Raw genomic sequence first — 14,314 nt, forward strand, 5'->3', positions numbered from 1 at the left:
AATGTTCTATTTGGATTACCTCCGAATCCTGCTGGGTTTCAACGGTTTTTGATGATTTATGATAGATGCACTTAGTATTTTCGGAGTCTAAACGTTTTATCTTTTTTCGTGTATTAACGCAAATTGTGAGACATTTTTTCTGTTTTCACGTTTACATCTTGGCTTTCACATAGCCCGGATGAAAATTTGACTGGTTTCCAGTACGTGATTATTAAGGTTCGTTGCTCGGATAAAATTTCCATGACGTAATTTATGTGCTATATTTAGAATCACTGGGATTCCCAGTTTTGTGTGTTCGTCAGGAGAGAGAGATCGTTGTACATGGTACAAATTGGATAAATGTCGATTGACCCAAAGGAAAAAAAACATTTCTTTGAGGTTAAAATATTATGTTTTGGGGAAAAATGATTTTCTTGGATGGGAAATTGTGTTTTTAGGGGAAAAAATTCTGGCCAACTATTGGCGTCACTTTCTTAGTAAAAAAACCCTGACTGGACTTAAATTTTTAGGAGTCAAATGGAAAACTGCTGGGGTAAATTTTGAAGAGCAAAAACATGTTTATGTGAAAAGTGTTTTTTGTCAGTGTTATTCATTTTATTTTTAAATTACAGTAGACTAAGAGTAACACAATGTCTTTAAAAGTTATATTGCTTTATTAAATTATTAAATAACAATATCATGATACATGTGAACACCAGAATGTGAATGAATTGGTATACACAATGATGATGACAAAATATATTATAATATCCTCATATCACTGTGTATCTAGGAGTTAAGGAAATAAGTAAAAGAATTCAGGGCCCTCAATCTATCAAATCTGCCGCCGAATTTCGGCGGCAGTCCCCCACCTGAAAAGTATATTTTTTCCCCCCAAAACTAATTTTTTCCCCCTCAGAAAATGAAAAAAAAATCACTGATTTATATTTGAAAATTGACAGTTTTTCGCACACTGAACTATGTATGCTTATTTCGTTCTAATGGAATTGGTTGTATGTAACCTTTATCGATTAGACACTCAATAAAACATCGGAAAAAAACAACACCCAGACGATCAAGAACGGTCGGAAGGTGAACTTCAAAACAACATCATATCTCATTACAGCAAGTCTTATCGCACAAACATCAAAAGTAAAACATTCGCTAAATGTAAAAAAAATTGATCTTCTGTTCAAGCAACAGTCCCTTGCCCAGTCAGGTGCAGATGCATTTTGTTCCACTAGAACTGCTAGTCAAACTGCTAGTGAAGATGCCATGTCTGTTGATATGGCCCCGGTATGATATTACACTTTTAAATAGGAGCATGGATCTTTTATTTTAAATTATTTCAAGAAACGATGTTCAGGATAGTAAACTGCTTTGATACAGTTCCTGTTCTTGCATTCTTTTTGCTGTAAAGTAAGTTCATGTATGAAAGGGAACACTACTATCGAATATAATAGGCTTAAATTTTATTATACAGGAAGATGAACCCAGTGATATAAAAATCCCATTTACAAAAAATTCCCCCTTCTAAAGGCTGCGGACCCCTTCCCCCAAAGCAGTGTGAGGGCGCTGGAATTTCTTAATTATTGCAAACAATGCTGCCATAAACTATTTACCTTTAAAGATATATTTAATTCCCGTTAAATACATGTCAAAATTGTTTATTTACAGCGAGTTTAACCACGAAAAGCCAAAAGTTCCATACACACCTGCAAATTACATCCACCACGCGTGGTGTTTACCTGGTATTGAGAGGTCAACTTGTCAATTGCGAAAAACATGTAAATTCACAGTAATGTTCTCTTTTTTGTATTTAAAATTTTCACAAACATGATACATTTGGGGTTATTGTTGAGATTTTTTACTGATTTTTTTACTTTTTATATACCAACATTGGTCTTTAGTTACGTGAAATACATAATACAAATTACATGAATGATTTCAGTGGAATACATCCCTAATATTGAAAATGTTAAAATAAATCAGAGAAATTTAAAATTAATTAAATTTAGAGTCTGCAAATTCTCTTTTTCTCAACTCTAGCCAAGTAGGGTTCCCTTCATAGAAATTTCACCAGCTCGAAACCAGTTTTAACTAGCCCAGACTAAAATGGTCAGTATGTGGCAAATATTTCTTTATAGGCATTGATAAAACATAAAACAATACAATTTAACACAATGACATGGTTCTGTTTTATTCACTGGTATTTATATCGTTCAACAAAGTGAATTCCTGATGTTCATATGTCTTTTAGCTGTCCTTGTCGATGTCATTGTTTCCAAAGTCGTTCAAAGAGGTCTTGAAATATTAATAATGTAATAGCAATTGATTATCTTATAATATTAAAATTTTCACAAACATATCTTAATTGAGTAAAAACTTTTTTCATGTAAAACTAATAATATTACCTTTGAAATAGTCAGGAATATTTTTTGCCTCCAAATAATAGTTTTTGTTTTAGTTTTCTTCCAGTGTTAGTATCTGACTTCTAAGTTCTCTGTATGAAACAGTAATAATGTTTGAGATTTTTGTATGTGTGCTTATTTTTGTATGCAACTTCAATGCCCACGGTCAAGAAATCACTCAACTTAAATAAAATATTGATTTCAATTTACAATTCTTTATGATTGGAAATGTACAGTTGTGCAGTTTTTGGCTTTTAAAATAAACTGCAATAGAAATGAACTGAAAAAAGACACTCCAGTTGACACATTATTCAGATTTTAATAGACCTGCCGCTGCATAACAGGTATTCTACTTTGATGGTATTTTACTTAATAACAAATAATTCATACTTTATAATAAAACCAAGTGTGAATCATAACATTTAATTTATTATGTATTTAATTGGCCAGTATTAAAACGTTTCCCGCATTTATAAGCACAGGGCTGCTTTCCACCAGTCATGAAAAAACAAACTGAATTAACAAGCCTGTTACAATGTTTATATTTATAATTTCTGATTTCTAGCACATGGAAACTTGCTTCTATAAATATGTCAAAAGTATTGTATGTGTTACCTGTACTGAGTGTCGCAGCAGGTTATTATTCTATGAACCATTATTTTTAATAATTTGTTCATTTTAGACAGGGATTTTCTTTGCCTCTATTTGAATTTACTTTTTAAAGAAACTATCTAGACATAAATAATTAACCTAACAAATTACATGTATATTAATAAATAACCCCTCGTCCAAGCTTTAGTGATGGACGAAGGGGCATTATTAAGCATGTATATTTAGCATATCGCTCCGACGTTATTTCTTATCGATCGCGTTTTAAAGCATAAAAAAAGAATCAAGTGTAACCTCACTCAAACCAGAAGCCCTCTTTGATTGGAAGTCATAATTTACAGTAAAAATAATATTTTGTTGCATTACATCATAAAGGGTGGGAAATACATAGATTCCTTTTGTAAACAAAATATATAATTTGAAAATGGGATGGGAATATATATGCTCAGCCTCAGGCTTTATTTCAAATAATGCCCCTTCATCCATCACTAAAGCTTGGATGAGGGGTCATTATTTTCCATAAAGCCTTCTGGCTTTCACATGTATATTTAGCATCTTTAAAAAGAAACAAAACCATTCTTTCCAAAGAATAATACATAATATAACACAAAAAATAATATGTGTAACAAATATCAATTCCAAATTAGTATTGTCTTTCACTCTTATATGGACACACCATATGTGTTATATAACAAATTCAAATAGCATTATGTATAATACAAAACATATTTGAAAATTGAACAACACGAAAGACCATGTCCATAAGAAATATTGTGTCTAATCAACATGAGAACTCAAAACAGCTTGGGAGAATGAGACATTTTCATTTGTTAAAGCCTTTCGAAGATAAAACTTTCGAAAGTTTTTATCAGACTTCCAGTCTGCAGTGTTCAATATATGTTTTAAACTACATCCTCTACTAAATGCAGCCAATGTAGACGCACTTCTATACGAATGTGCCTAAAAAACTCAGAATTGATACCCGACATAGTCAACACATCTTTCAACCATCTAGTAATGGTGCTAGAGGAAACTGGCTGAAAAGTTTTATATGATATAAAAAACGGTGACGATTTCCTAATCGTTTTAGTAACTTTAAGATAATGTATAACAGTGTGCATAACACAATTCTTCTTTGTCATAATGATCTATTTTCAGCACATATGCATCACCCATTTTAGTAGTTTTCAATAGTTTAGGAAATGTAAACACAACTGCCTGTTGTTCCTTATACATGTAATTAACATTCATAGAAACTAAAGTCTGTGCACTTGGAGCTGTTGCCAGTGAATCTATAACGTGGTACAGGTGGCTTACTATGAAAACAACCTTTAAGGTATCGTTTCACTAAGAAACAATTCGGACACCAAGAATTTCAGAAAAAAGGTAATGTCTGCAGAAGCATTGATTTGTGTGTGTTAAGAACAGAGTAAGATTTATTATTAAACTTTAAATAATAAAGATAATCAACTACTTTAATTTCAGTCGTAATAAGGGGATTAACTTTCCTTCGTTAACACCAAAAATACCATCGTTTCCATGCCAGGTCATATTGCTTCCTAGTTCCAGGTCTCCATGACTGGATGATAATGTTTGCAGTTTCTGGTAAAAGCCCTTGACTCTCAAGTGATTTCCGGATAAGACTGCTACGCCTATGATGATCTTCTTTGCTAACGAATGCTCCTGTCCGTTGTGTGGCATGGTGAGCAAGTCCCTGTGTTTTGGTAGCCTGACAGGAAAATCACGAATTGTCATTTACATAGAAAACCATGTTTGAGACCTCCATATAGGAAACACTACTATAGCTTTCTCTACTCTGTCAGTTTTAATTTTATTGATTACTTTCCCCATAAGATTAAATGGGGGAAATATATAGCAGGGATTTCAATAGACGCAGAATCGTGCGTTTTGACGCGAGCAAATTTAAAATGACTCGTTTTTGACGCAACCCTTTTTTCTGCCGTGTGTCATTTTGACGCATCAAAAATTTGACCCGTGCGTCAGTCAGTTAACATATCGAGTTACATGGATATAAATCCCGCTGTGCTCCTATTAAATTAAAATTAATGTTTCAGTATTTAAAACTGGGTCTATAATCGAGGGAATACCCCGGGCGTTGTTTATCTTATCTCATCTCTTCCAATACACATGTCACCGTCTAAATAGTGCGTGCGCACTAACTGGGTAGCAGCAGTGATTACGTGATGATTGATTAACCATTTGATAATTGCAGGTTTTTTTTGCAGACTTTGCAGAGTCGGCACGGTTAAGGAAAGTCGACTTTCCTTAACCGTGCCGTCTGCAAAGTCTGCAAAAATAATTAAAGAAAAAACAAAATTGATCAAAGGTCTATTAATTACGTAGATCCACTATTAAGTCCAGCAAGTTTGGTCAGTTTGTTAATCCACCGATAATTACGAGTAACACCCATAAACTGGAATCACAGTTCATTTTTTTTATACTAACAAGTCATAATACTACACATACACATTAAGAAAACACATTTCCTCGATTAGATATAAATTATCCGAGTATAATTAAATTGCTACGTCATGACCTTCGACATTGTAAATGGCGGACGTATTGTAAATTAACATTCAACCCGCGTTCAATTAAAAAAATGGCGATTCAATAAAGGAGAAAGCATTAACTGGATTTAACAAACGTTTGATAAGGTTTGTTAAACCAGATAACAACAAGAAAATTTGGATTATTAAAGTTAAACTACTACTGGTAAGGCATTCTTAAGTGTATATATTTCGGACATGTATTATATAGTATTTGGATAAACAGTAATAGATATTCTAGTGGCAGTATATCTTTTTAAGATATTGTGTAACTCTTAGAGCATATTTTTATCTAAAAAATGAATAATACAGACAAAAACACAATTAACGCGCTTCAAAATGACCCCAGCATTTTTCAATTTGACTCCTCAAAATTTCAGTCCAGGGGTCATTGACTCCTGGTTTTTAAAATCTATTGAAATCCCTGATATATGGAACTTCAGTTTTCCAAGATATCTAAATGCATTAGTATATGTTGATCCTGGTTCTGGAAACCAAGAGACAAATCTATCTATCTGCTTGTTAATTCTGGATGCAAAAAGATCTATCTTGGGTACAAACAAGAGATGTGTTCGTCAGAAACACAATGCCCCCTATTGCGCCGCTTTGAAAACAAAAAAATGTTTTTTGTTTTTTTTGGACCTTTGACCTTGAAGGATGACCTTGACCTTGAACTTCCACCACTCAAAATGTGCAGCTTCATGAAAACGCCGCGTTGAAATAAAAAAAAAAAAATGACCTTTGACCTTGAAGGATGACCTTGACCTTGAATTCCACCACTCAAAATGTGCAGCTTCATGAGATACACATGCATGCCAAATATCAAGTTGCTATCTTCAATATTGAAAAAGTTATGGCCAATGTTAAAGTTTTCGGACGGACAGAAGCCATATATTTGACATTTGACCTTGAAGGATGACCTTGACCGTCACCTTTCACCAATCAAAATGTTCAGCTTCTTGAGATACACATGCATGCCAAATATCAAGTTGCTATCTTCAATAGTGAAAAAGTAATGACCAATGTAAAAGTTTTTGGACGGACGGACAGATGCCATATAATAGACATTTGATCTTGAAGGATGACCTTGACCTTCACCTTTCACCACTCAAAATGTGCAGCTCCGTGAGATGCATATGCATGCCAAATATAAAGTTGCTATCTTCAATAGTGAAAAAGTTATGGCCAATGTTAAAGTTTTCGGACGGACAGACGCCATATATTTGACATTTGACCTTGAAGGATGATCTTGACCTTCACCTTTCACCACACAACATGTTCAGCTCTATGAGATACACATGCATGCCAAATATAAAGTTGCTATCTTCAATAGTGAAAAAGTTATGGCCAATGTTAAAGTTTTTGGACGGACGGACAGACGCCACATATTTGACATTTGACCTTGAAGGATGACCTTGACCTTCACCTTTCACCACACAACATGTTCAGCTCCATGAGATACACATGCATGCCAAATATCAAGTTGCTATCTTCAATAGTGAAAAAGTTATGGCCAATGTTACAGTTTTTGGACGGACGGACAGACGCCATATATTAGACATTTGACCTTGAAGGATGACCTTGACCTAATCATTGTTAGTGTGTTAGCCTTACAAACGGCTTGATTCAGGTTCATATTCAACGAATCATCAATGTAGTATGAACAGCGTATGCCTAACTGTCGAAAATAGAAATACACAGTCACTGGTTTCAAAATTTTTGTAAAAATATATGGGGCACTTGCCAATCCGAATGAAAGGCATGTGAACGAGTACAACACTTCGTTCCAATAAAATTTAAGATATTTCTGGCTTTCTTTATGAATTGGTATAGAATAATATGCTTGTTCCATGTCAACTGATGTCATGAAATCATTTTCTTGTAATAAATCCAAAATAACATTAAATGTTTCTTGTTTGAAATGATGGTATGTTACAAACTCATTCAAGGCTTTAAGATTAATTAAATTAATTTTCTAAATTTACCGCCAGGTTTTGGTACAATAAATATATTTGATATGAATTCATTTGGTTCTGATTTGGATACCTTTATGGCACCAATTTCCAGTAATTTTTTAATTTCAGTATCTATTATAATCGATTGTTCATTACATGTATTAAATTCTATATTATTTGGAAGTTTTTTCTGAACAGGCTGTTTGTAAAATTCAATTGAATAACCATTGACAACATCTAGTATCCATGGGTCATTGGTAAGTTTTTCCCAACTTTCAAAACAATTTTTTAGTTTACAGACCGAGGAATCTACTTGTTGTTTGGGTAAGCTGAAGTAGCCCCTACACGGCCTGCTCTGGCCCTGAAAGGTCTTGAGAAATTTCCTCTCTGTACAGGATATGGCTGGTATCTATAATTCACAGAGTATCCTCTGCGCATTGGTCTGTTGTTTCCACGACCCCGCCATGGTTTGTAGGACCCATACTGAGAATCCTTAGCAATATATGCCATAGAGTCACATGACTTTATTTCCTTGGACACATCATCGCCAAACAGATTCTTTGTAATAGGCATTGATATATTGCACAGTCCAAAGTATTTCTTTTTCAAATGAGGACGAATGCTATAACGCCTCTTTACTGAAATATTGTACTGTACTTGACCGAGCAATGTAAGTGTGTCTGACAAAAGGGTTTTCGTTCCCTGATTTAATGCAGTAGATTTCAGATTTTCAGCTAATTTGATGACTGGTACCATGGCTGTGGCAACAATATTCTGAATTTCAGCCAAACCTCTGTCTTGTGTGTGCACTCTTTTATCTAATATTTTCCATATTTCGGGATTAACAAGTGGTGGTCCGGCAATATCAACATTTTCAGGTATCTTATATTTCTTTGTAATTTCCTCTATATCGCACTGAGAAGTGCATGCCACATTAATCAATTTTGCTAAAGATTTAGCAATGGGTCTATTTGTCTCTAAAGCCTTCAATTTAGGAGGCTGCCAATTTTCATTCTCAGAACTAACTGAGCCAAACAGTTCTTCTTCAATATTTTTTTACCTAGAAGGTCCTGGAGTTTCAGTGTCTAAAACATCCGCTGCATTTATTTGCACATGCACATTAGGCCGATCCACCTCTTGATAAGAATATTCATCGAATGTATCATAATAGTGGTGGTCAACATCTGGAATACCCAGTTTCTGTCTCTATTTTACAATATCTTCTTTAGAAAGCTGATTTACATCAATAGAAGATAATGGTAACTTTTTAGACTTGTTTGTAGGTTTTGTACTAATTGGTTTTGGGGCCTTTTTGACAACAGACTTTAACTTTCTTCTTTCCCTTAACGGGACTTTCCACGTTTCTCTTTAGCATTTATTGTGGCCACCTCAATTGTTGAAGCAACATATGGTGTATCTACTACATGTATATCACCAGAGTCGAAACCGGAAAACTCAGAGTCTCCGTTTACATCCAATAAGTCGAGAACATGGTTCTCAACAGAGCTCATTTTTACAAATTATAAACAAATATAATAAGACTTGCTTATAAATTAATATTTATTTACAAGGACAGCGTCCTTGTGAGCCTTTTTCTTATACGAACGCAAAATAATCTAAGTGAAACACGTGTAAAGAAGCACTAAAAAATCCTTCCTACCTTGCTGAACGCCGAAACAATTATGACTTCCAATCGAAGAGTGCTTCCGGTTTGAGTGAGGTTACACTCGATTCTTTTTGATGCTTTAAAACGCGATCGATTAGAAATAACGTCGGAACGATATGCTAAATATACATGTGAAAGCCGGAAGGCTTTATGGAAAATAATGGCTGGTTTCTGTGTCATTCTGTTTCAAATATGAACATGTATACATTTGTACATGAGTCCAATCAGCTCCCTTTTCAGTATTGACTCTATACAATAGTTGCTAAAAATTTTTATCAATAATTAATTTACAAGTTACTTTTCATTTCAATATATAGTAGAATTTTAAGAAGACGCAAAACACTGAAGGATTCTTGTTTCATATTATGCATATTATTTATCCAGAGTCAAATGTTAAGAATATGTTGTATACAACGGCACAACATTATTATTTAGTTATTTTACTACTTTGATGCTGTTGATGATGGTATGAAGAATACAGGGCTTTTTTTGCTTTCAGGGTTCTTTTCTTGATTTTTGGAATGGGCCTTCTATTTTGGGGTAAAAAAAATAATGTCAAAACTGATAAAGGGGAAGAAAATTCCCAAAGTAAGCTTAAAATTTGGGGAACATTTTAAAGAAATTTTCTTAGGGGAAGGGTCCTTCTCTTGGGGGAAGGGGCCTATATGAGGCCCTTGCTAAAGAAGGAAAACAAGACCAGGAGTGTGATTAAGGATTAGGTTGTTTTGCAAGGATTTTATCATTAGTCTGATTGTATTCAAATACACTTTATAGTTCATGAAGGGTTTTAAAGGGACTTAAAAGTTTATTAAAATGTTTTCCAGTATTCGAACTTAATGTCAAAGTTTTAACAAAACTAATGTAGGTAACTTAAATAAAAAGCCGTGCATTATGTTTGATTACACCTGTGTGTTGTGCCAGTTCAGGTATTCACCTAGCTTTTCAAGCTCACTTTTGATAAGCCTTCGATAAGGTGTCTTAAAATCATTTATGCAGCGGAAACATTGAACCCCAATTGATTTTGGCAATTTTTTTCTAATTTAAACAATGCCAATATAGTGTTGCATATTGCTGATCATTAAAATTAACGTAATTGTGTAAATTAACTGTGTAAATTAAGTTTTAACCCTTTCCGACTTAGAAGCAAAGTGAAAATGGCTATGTGCAAACAGTATAAAACCAAAATTGCCTGTGAGTAACTCATAGGCTGTTCAGGCTTTATGCTGTTAGCTGCCCATCAGTATCTAAGGGTTGAAGATAAAGTCTCAAAAACTGGAAACTAGTAAGAAAGGTCTTCAATTAAATATAACTTTCTAAGGGACTACAAATGCGTGAAAATACATATATAAGTAGTAAAGGGTTAAATAAGTGTCTAAGTGGTAACGGATTAAATATGTATCTAAGTGGTAACGGATTAAATATGTATCTAAGTGGTAACGGATTAAATATGTATCTAAGTGGTAAAGGGTTAAGCATATGGTGGCATTTCTATAACCTACACTAAAGAACTGTCCATAATTATTTATTGTGCACATTAAATTTTTGGTACAATTACATTGTAATGTGTTTTCATCGAATTATGTAAATATTGCATTTATCCAGTATATATGTTGCAAAATAAACAATTATAATGCTGACAACTCGTCATACAGTTCTTTGCACAATGAAATAATCATCATGGAAATGACACTATAATTAAGTTGATGTTTTTTACAAGTGAAAGTACAAAATGATAGAGTGGTAAATTCTGTATTTTAATCAACAAGTAAACACTACAATAATTTGTCATATGATCAAAGTACTCTTTAAATATTGATAGTATTGTGTAATAAAATTATTTATTAAAATTGCAGCTATTGAAAGTCCTACAAATAAGGTTTGAACAATAGGTTATTGATAAAGGCAAATAAATCAATTAATATATGTACAAGGAAACTTGCCCCTTGCTTGTTACCTGTTCATGTGTCAAAACTTCATCGCATTTCATTATACAAATTACCAGTATTAGTGCTTGATAAAATTATTATGTTTGCATTGGTAATACCCTTGAAGAACAGCAGTTATTGCATTGAAAATGTTTTAATTTGTACAACTAACACCCTAAGTTAAGGCATGATGACAAGCCAATTACATGCTGAGTGGAAAATTGGCTAAAGCTTTTTTTCTTCACAAAAGTTGACACATTTTTACTTTTTATTGAATGGCCGTGCTTTTTCAACAAAGGCTGATTGGCTCTGATTGCGGGATTATCAAGCAAGCTGGCCTTCTGGACACTGGAGGATATTGAAGGGTCGTTGAAGCATGACATGACACTCTTAACACAGTCATGGGTTGCACTGAAAGCACATTACTGGTTGAGATGTTAACTGAAACTGTAAGGTAATAATTTCTTTAACATATACTTGCATTTTAGTACATGTAAATAAAAAATAACTTTATTGATGGCTATATATCCATTTGCTGATAATGTTAATATGCATGAACTGTATTCATTGTTTTATTTATTACAAGTAACACCCATCACTTTGTATATACTATTGTATTATACAATGTATAATTTATAATTGAAGTTGCAAAAGTTAGTTATGCTGGAAAATTTGTTTCTTGCAGGTAACTTTCTTACAAAAAATATGTTGCTATACAATCACATGCTTTATTATAATATATATGAATATATGGCTGAAATTATTACCTGTAAGATACACATTGTATATAAAGGTTATAATTAATGCAAATACAAAATATATAATTTTGTCACATGCATAAATGTTTAAAATATAATATGTTAAGGACTTAAAATTAATCAAGATAATGATTATATACATTTATTTGAAAAAATAAAAGTAGCTCATTATACTAATAACTGTATGTTACTAATACTACAATGGTTGTTTTATACTTATGCTAATTTAATTTCTGAAATTCATAATTGATTGTAATATGTATGTGATGTTTTCTATAGAGTGCATTTCTGTATTTTTGACACAAATTTATGAAGTCTGAAGTGATAAAGTCATGTCTGTGCATTTTAAATGGTGCAATATATTGAAGTCAATGGTGTTGAATTAAGAGATTAAGAGATACTCTTTTCAGATGACATTAAGACTAACTAAACGCTTACAAACTTTTAACAGCTAGTAATGCTAAAAACTAATTTATCTTCTATAAAAACCTAAAACAAACAAAATGTTTGTTATGCACTTGTTTTGCTTCTATATTAGGTTATGTACAGTAATGCCAAATTTAATAAAAAATGTCTTTACCATAAATCCTCAGACACAACAGAAATCCCCCCACCCCAAAGGTATTATTTTTTGCATGGTTTGGTAAACAATTATATTTTTATTGTGGGCCAAATATCATAAAATTACCAGATTTACTGCTACTGAATTATCTTCATGGAAACCAGTATACAATATGGAAAGTGTATGCAATATGGACACATGTATACATTGTCAGGGCGTTGATTATCATTGCAATTATCTGCAGTTTTTTTTATAGACTTCCTACATTTATGACAATTTTTTAATCAGTTTTGAACTAGTGTGTTGTGAAGGTGTAGGCGCTGTTTAGCATATTTTAATGCAATAATTTAACAGTGAAAAATACAATTACTATTTCTTTGCCCTAGGCCTACAACTTTGACAGATTTCAAAATCAGATGCAAATTGCTGTAGAGTTAATGGCAGTTAATATTTGCTTGAATTGGGTATAGAAAATGGTTGCACACAGTAATATCAAGTAGGCACATAGGCGAGAAGCATTTGAATAAATAATTAATGTTTAATACTAGATGGCCCTGACAAATTAAAGGTTAAATAAAAAATTGTTTAAACTTCTGAATTATTTGCACTGTTATTGTTTAGCAGACAACTTAATCTGATTAATACCATTACCTGCATAACAGTTGATGTCTGTTAAAGCTGCTTTAAATACAATGAAAGCTGTTTGAAGTGATTGTGTCTAATTTTGCAAGGAAATGCAAGACGATTGAACAGTTCATTGTCCTTGCACTATTGTAGTAATACAACTTATAAGTAGCATGATATAATCCAGTATGTCTTTGTAGGATTAGTAAAAGCTTTGAGACTTTTGTATGTTTTGAAAATTTGCCTGCGACTTTGTTAGTGGCAAAATCAACAGCGATGAATCTTATTGACTTACTAACAAGATTTGATTGACAATCATGAAGGTTTTACCAGGGTAAGCCATTCTTTTAGCTGGTCAATTTGTGTTATTGTAAGCGCATGTATATTTCAAACAAACAGTTTATGAGATTTTGATCTAACATTGTAACTGCAAGTGAGGTCATAAAATTCCATAATGTGTAGTGTTGCATTAATTTAGACTAACTCCAGAATCTACTAATCTGGCAGTACAAACAAAGCTGATCAAATTGAAATCAATTATGATCATCTGATGGGACTACTATCTGTGCTTAAAATAGGTCATTACATAATAATGTTTGTCCCTTTGGATCAAATTTTTCGGCATAAGCTGTATTAAGCCAGCTTTTCACCCTGACTTGACCTTTGTAAGTGTCCAATAATATTCAAATAAAATTTCCCGCGGCTAGGTTTCGAATGAATACACTTCATTTATTCCATTGGCTGATTTGAGTATAACACCAGAACATTGGAAACATATCCGCGTCTTTGTAACACTGTTTTACTGCATGAAACAATTTTATCTCTAATGAAAAGGCTCAATAGATAGAACAGTTGTACAATCAATTTTCGACATAAATACAGTTTGTGCGTTCACCTTTTATTTTCAGAGAATTACCAGCGCAAGAGCTTTTATACTAAAGGCTATATTCTCATATTTAGTACTTACTTGCATTGCATTTCAACCCGCGAGGTTTCGGGTCAATTCGCGGCCAGTGTGTGAAAGTCAGAGTTTATATACAGTTCATCACCGGAGTTCGCAGAAGGGGTTGCGATCTTTTCATTGAAGGAAAAAATTGGAATCTATGCTATTTTTGTCTGATGGAGTAAATAGTTTGTTTAGTCGCTTTGTCAATATATCAATATTTTAGGCACAGCTGTTGCCTTGGTCGTGTACAGTTGGCGTAAACAAGCCGTCGTTTCAGCAGCAGAATTGTTACCTAACTTTAATGCATTGCAT

The sequence above is a fragment of the Dreissena polymorpha genome, chromosome 8 (genome assembly GCF_020536995.1).
Source record: "Dreissena polymorpha isolate Duluth1 chromosome 8, UMN_Dpol_1.0, whole genome shotgun sequence".
NCBI lineage: Eukaryota > Metazoa > Mollusca > Bivalvia > Myida > Dreissenidae > Dreissena > Dreissena polymorpha.